The sequence below is a fragment of the Coenobita brevimanus genome, chromosome 108 (assembly GCF_032717465.1).
Source record: "Coenobita brevimanus isolate Jiangsu-jjx chromosome 108, ASM3271746v2, whole genome shotgun sequence".
NCBI lineage: Eukaryota > Metazoa > Arthropoda > Malacostraca > Decapoda > Coenobitidae > Coenobita > Coenobita brevimanus.
The window spans coordinates 12,671,175-12,676,819 of NC_137061.1; the positions used below are offsets into that span (position 1 = coordinate 12,671,175).

The 5,645-nt window shown below is 42.0% G+C and overlaps 1 non-coding gene across 1 annotated transcript; it reads right to left on the reverse strand.

The window, feature by feature from the left end:
* Nucleotides 1–4,955: 4,955 nt before the first annotated feature.
* Nucleotides 4,956–5,074, reverse strand: LOC145417082 (5S ribosomal RNA). Its single transcript, XR_013900408.1, has one exon. It is a non-coding gene; the product is annotated as a 5S ribosomal RNA (ribosomal RNA).
* Nucleotides 5,075–5,645: the final 571 nt, after the last annotated feature.

Consider the following 5,645-nt stretch of genomic DNA (forward strand, 5'->3'; position numbering starts at 1 on the left):
ATGATGGTCATCATCATCATTTCAGTCTTAATTCCTCAGATGCAAAATCAATTGCAAAGAGTGAGGAAGCATATCATAAATTCATTTCCTAGAAATTTTAATGATTTTGTTGCAGGCTGAGGAATGAGTTGACAAAGTGCTTGGTATATTTTTACATGATGCCTATACTGGTTTTGGACATGAACTCTGTGGCTTTCTGGTAGGCTCCAGTGTGGTTCAGTTGATTATGTTATTGATTTTCATAAGAAATAAGCGGGATGAAGAGGTTAAGACAGCGGTGGAGGAAAAGAAAAAGTGGCTAGAGTGATTATGGGACAGGGGTTCAATTGTAATAAGAACTGAATATATTGAGAGCAAGAAGAACATAAAGAGACTAATGAAGATGAAAAAGAAGGAGGTAAATGATGATCTAGGAAGAAAAATGAATGCAAACTTCTCTGAAAATAGGAAGTTATTCTGCAAAGAAGTGCAGAAATGTAAAAGTGATAGCAGAAAGAAATGTTAAAGTGTGAAGGATGTGAGTGGTATATTACTAGCCCATGAGGATGAAGTAAGGCCCAGATGGAAAGAATTTTTTGAAAGCCTGATGAATGGGAATAGAGACAGCAGAGCCACTGTAAACATGATTGGTTTTGGGGGTGTGCAGAGAAGGAATACAGTGCCATGAAACATACACTCGCACAGTTGAAGAACACAGACTGATGAGGTTGACGAGGAGTATGCAGAGATGATTATGTGTAGTGGAGAGAGTGGAATGAAGTGCTTGTTGGAGATATGTAAGAAGGCATGGGTGAGTGAAGCTGTGCCAGCAGAGTGGAAAAAGGCTGTGACTGTACTCCTGTACAAAAATAAAGGTGAGCAAAGTGAATGTAAGGATTATTGTGGCATAAGTTTGAGTGTGGCAGGGAGGGTATATGGAAGAGTTATTATAGACAATGTAAAAGAGATATCAGAAGTCCTAGTGAGTGATGAACAGGGTGGCTTTAAGAGTGGCAGAGGATGTGTGGATCAAATGTTTGCAGTAAGACAGATAATGGAGAAGGCTTGTGAGAAGGACTATAAGGAGTTTCTGGCATTCATGGATCTGGAAAAAGTATGCAACAAAGTAGACAGAGAAGGATTGTGGAAGGTCTTGCACAAGTATGGTTTATTTTATTTATTTTTTTTTTTTTATGTGAGGAAGAAGGAACCAAAGGCAATGAGCCTGCAATACTGTTCCCTCCAAGAGAAAAACAAAATACAAGAGAGAGCCAAATTCAAGATCCATTCATTTTGAGATGCCTGGACACACTGCGTTTGAAAGACTGGAGATCATAGGAAGCAGGAAATACAGACAGAGGGAGACAGTTCCATTGTTGACCTGTTGCATAAATGAAGGACTGGGAGTAACGGTTAACTCTTGCATTAGAAAGTTGGACAGAAAAGGGGTGAGAGTTTGCTGCTAGACGGGTGCTACGCGCCCGTCGTAGAAGTGGAGGAATGCATGCAGACAGTTCAGAGGAACAATGACCATTGAAGTAGCGATAGAAAAGAGATAAAGATGCAACACTGCAGAGAAAAGACAGAGGTTGAAGGGAGTCAGTAAGAGGGGGAGAGTTAATGAGACGAAAAGCCTTTGACTCCACCCTATTGAGAAGAGCTGTATGTGGGGAGCCCCCCCATACATGAGAGTTGTACTCCACACAGGGGCGGATAAAACCCCTGTACAGAGTCAACAATTGTGCAGGGGTAAAGAAGGAACGGAGTCGGCTTAGCACACCCAATCGTTTGGAAGCAGATTTTACAAGAGATGTAATATGATCTTTCCAAGACAAGTCCCGAGCAAATGAAACCCCAAGCATGTTCAACGATGATGCAGGATTAAGTTGAGTATTATTAAACATAAGTGGGTATACCTGTGGAAGATTTTGTCGGGTTGATAGGTGCAAAAACTGAGTCTTTGATGCATTAAAAACAACCATATTATTTTTACCCCAGTCAGAGACACGAGCTAAGTCAGACATTAGGTGTGCCATAGCCTCATCCCTTGCCTGTTGAAGTAACTGTTGAGATGGACGTTGTGGGAATCGAATGGAAAGGTGAAGGGTGGAGTCATCAGCGTATGAGTGGATAGGGTTAGATGTACAGCTTAGAAGGTCACTGATGAATAAAAGGAAGAGAGTTGGTGATAGGACAGAGCCCTGAGGAACACCACTGTTAATGGATTTAGGAGAAGAACGATAGCCGTCTACAACAGCGGCTACAGAACGACCAGAAAGGAAGCTAGAGACGAAGGCACAGATAGAAGGATAGAAACCGTAAGAGGGCAGTTTGGAAATTAAAAATTTGTGCCAGACTCGATCGAAAGCCTTTGAGATGTCAAGTGCAATGGTAAAGCTTTCGCCAAAGTCCCGAAAGGAGGATGACCAGGAGTCTGAAAGGTAGGTGAGAAGATCGCCTGTGGAGCGTCCCTGACGGAACCCATACTGACAATCAGAAAGAAGGTTGTGATAGGAAAGATGCTTTAAAATTTTTCTATTAAGAATTGACTCGAAAACTTTTGAGATACAGGATGTTAAAGCAATTGGACGATAGTTAGAGGGTTGGGAATGGTCACCCTTCTTTGGGACTGGCTGAATGAGAGCAAACTTCCAGCAAGAAGTAGAGGTACAAGTTGACAGACAAAAGCGAAAGAGTTTGCCTAGGCAGGGAGTAAGCACAGAAGCACAGTTCTTGAGAACAACAGGAGGGACTCCATCAGGCCCATATGCCTTATTAGTACTGAGGCCAGCAATGGCAGAAAATACATCAGCTGAAGAAATTTTAATGTTAGCCATGAGGAAGTCAGAGGGGGGGAAGTGAGGGAGGAGCAGCACCAGAATCGTCTAAGGTGGAGTTGGAGGAGAAAGTCTGAGCGAAGAGATCTGCTTTATCAGTAGAAGACATCAGAGTAGAAAAGAGGAGGGAAGGATGATGAGGTAAAGTTGTTAGAAAGGTTTTTGGCAAGGTGCCAGAAGGAGCGGGAAGAGTTCGAGTTAGAGAGTTGAGAGCATTTTGTACGGATGGTACGTTGCTAGATGCCATCAAGACTTTTAATGATGGTAGTGAAGCATGTGTAAGGGTAAATAGGCGTCTAAGTGAATGGTTCATGATCAGTGTGGGTGTGCGACAAGGTTGTGTGAACTCCCCATGGTTGTTCAATATATATATGGATGGGGTGATGAGAGAAAAACACGAAAATTGGAGAGAGGGATGGCGTTGGTAATGAATGATGGTGGATGGAATATCTCAAATTTGTTGTGTGCAGATGATACAGTACTATTTGCAAATACTTGACAAGAATTTGGTAGACTAGTGCAGAATTTTGCTGATGTCTGTGAGCGTTGTGCCTTGAGAGTAAATGTAGAAAAGAGTAAAGTGATGATTATGGAAAGAGACTGGAATTGGTGAGAGGGTTCAAATACCTGGGTACAGTGACAGAGAAGAGAGGAAAATGTGCAAAAGAAGTGGAAAGTAGAGTGACACAAGGAAGGAAAGTATCTGGTGCAATGTAGGCCTTGATAAGAAACAGAGGCTTGAGTGTTGCAGCTGCATGAGGCTTACATGAAGGAGTGTTAGTGCCAACTTTAACATATGGATGTGAGACTATGGTGTGGCATGAAAATGAAAAGTCAAGAGTGAGAGCAGTGGAGATGGGACTGCTAAGGAATGTATGTGGAGTACAGAGGGTGGATAGGATATGAAATAATGTGGTTCACGAAAGATGTGGAGTGAGGAAATCTGTGGACACTAGAATCGAAGAAAGTGTACTGTACTAAGACAGTATGGTCATGTGGAGAGAATAAATAACAACAGACTGGTGAAAAAGGTATACCTGAGTGAATTTGAAGGCGGGAGGAGGCGAGGTAGGCCAAGGAGAAGGTGGAGGGATATGGTGGATGAGTGTGTGAGAAAGAGAGGTTTGTAAGTTGGTGAGATTAGGGAACTGACAAGAGATTGACCTGGCTGGATGAATATTGTGAGGAGAAGTGCATGATCAGGGATCTGGCACCCTTTTTTAATGTGACAGTGTCCGGACTGACTCTACTGGATATGTTTATATGCAGCTACAGAACATGGTTAATGTTTTTTGTGTATCAGACAGGGCCAGGATTCCTGGGGCTTGAATGATGAGTGAATGGAAATGTGGCCTATTAGATGGGGCAAATTTGGGCTGTCTGCACATTGCTACTCCTCACCCTGCCCTAGGGTGGGAAAGAAGATCCGCATGATGATGATGATGATGATAAATAATTTTTATGATACAAGTAAATCTGATTTCCAACAGCCTCCATTTTCCAGAATACTATTTTGCGCACTAGGAAGGTGTTGATATCATCAGTCTTCAGAGGCACAGTACTTCACAGCATTTAATGTTCATGTCTACATTAATTCATCCTTGGTGTTAGGTGGTGGTGACCATCAGCCACTCACTTGATGTAGTGCTGCCTACTTCTTCCTTAGCCTTTGTTATTTTTTTTCTGTGCCTGCCCTCCTCTCTTCCTATTTCTCCCATCTTTCCTGTCACTTCTTATTGCTTTTCTTTCCTTTACAGGTGGCTTTACATTGAGTGACAAGCCAAATGGTTTGCTGTAAGCCAAGAAACCATTTACAACGCTGGGTGGTAACCATATAACCAAACCATACGTGCTCCCTGCATGTCAACAAGTGGATTGGTGGAGGGTTAGTGCCCCTCCCCGTAAAACAAATAACTCAAAGTCAAGTGCCACCCTTTATGGGATTGTGGCGTCTGGCAATAGATGGAGAGAGGGATAGGTACTGTAGGCTATTTTTTTTTGTAATATATTCATTCATTCATCATTCATTGCCAGACGCTATGTATCCCAAACGGGGTGGCCAAGGCTTAGAGTTAATTGTTTTACAGAGAGGGGCACTAATCCTCCACCAACCCCACTTGACACGTAGGGAGAACGTTATGCCAACAGCATCTGGTGTTCCCAGGCAGTCACCCATCCAAGTACTAACCAGACCCAACGTTGCTTAACTTCGCTGATCGGACGGGAAGCGGTGTACTCAACGTGGTATGGCCGTTGGCTTTATAATATATGATTTCTCATAATTACGACAATTCTACTTTCCATAATAGCTACCAGTAGCCTATATCATTTTTCAAAAAGTCTTTGGAACCAATCGGTTTGGATCTGAGAGTCTGCACTTTATGGCACTACTTCCCTGACCATCTTAATAAGCCTAACCAGGGACACGAGTGAAATACCCAGTATTACAATCCACTTTTGGCATTATCCTTCCCAGACCCAAATAAACCTAACCTTAACCTGTGTAATTCAGTCCTAACCATAACTATGGTTTTTTTTACTATACCCTGGCCTAAAACTATCATTTCTCCATTTAGAATGCTGAATTATAGCGACTGATTACCAGTAAAATTATCGTTTCAGCCCCTAACAGAACTGCAAGTTTTGATCCTTTTTTTTGGTATTTTAGACATGTCTAAGACACTTTCCTTCTATGACACTTTTGTTGTAAATATTTTTATTTTACTCTTGAAGATAACCTAACCTAACTTAACCTTCAGGAGTAAAGTAAAAACAATTTGTGACAAAAATGTCCCAGAAGAAGTGTCTTAGAATTTTCTAAAATACCAA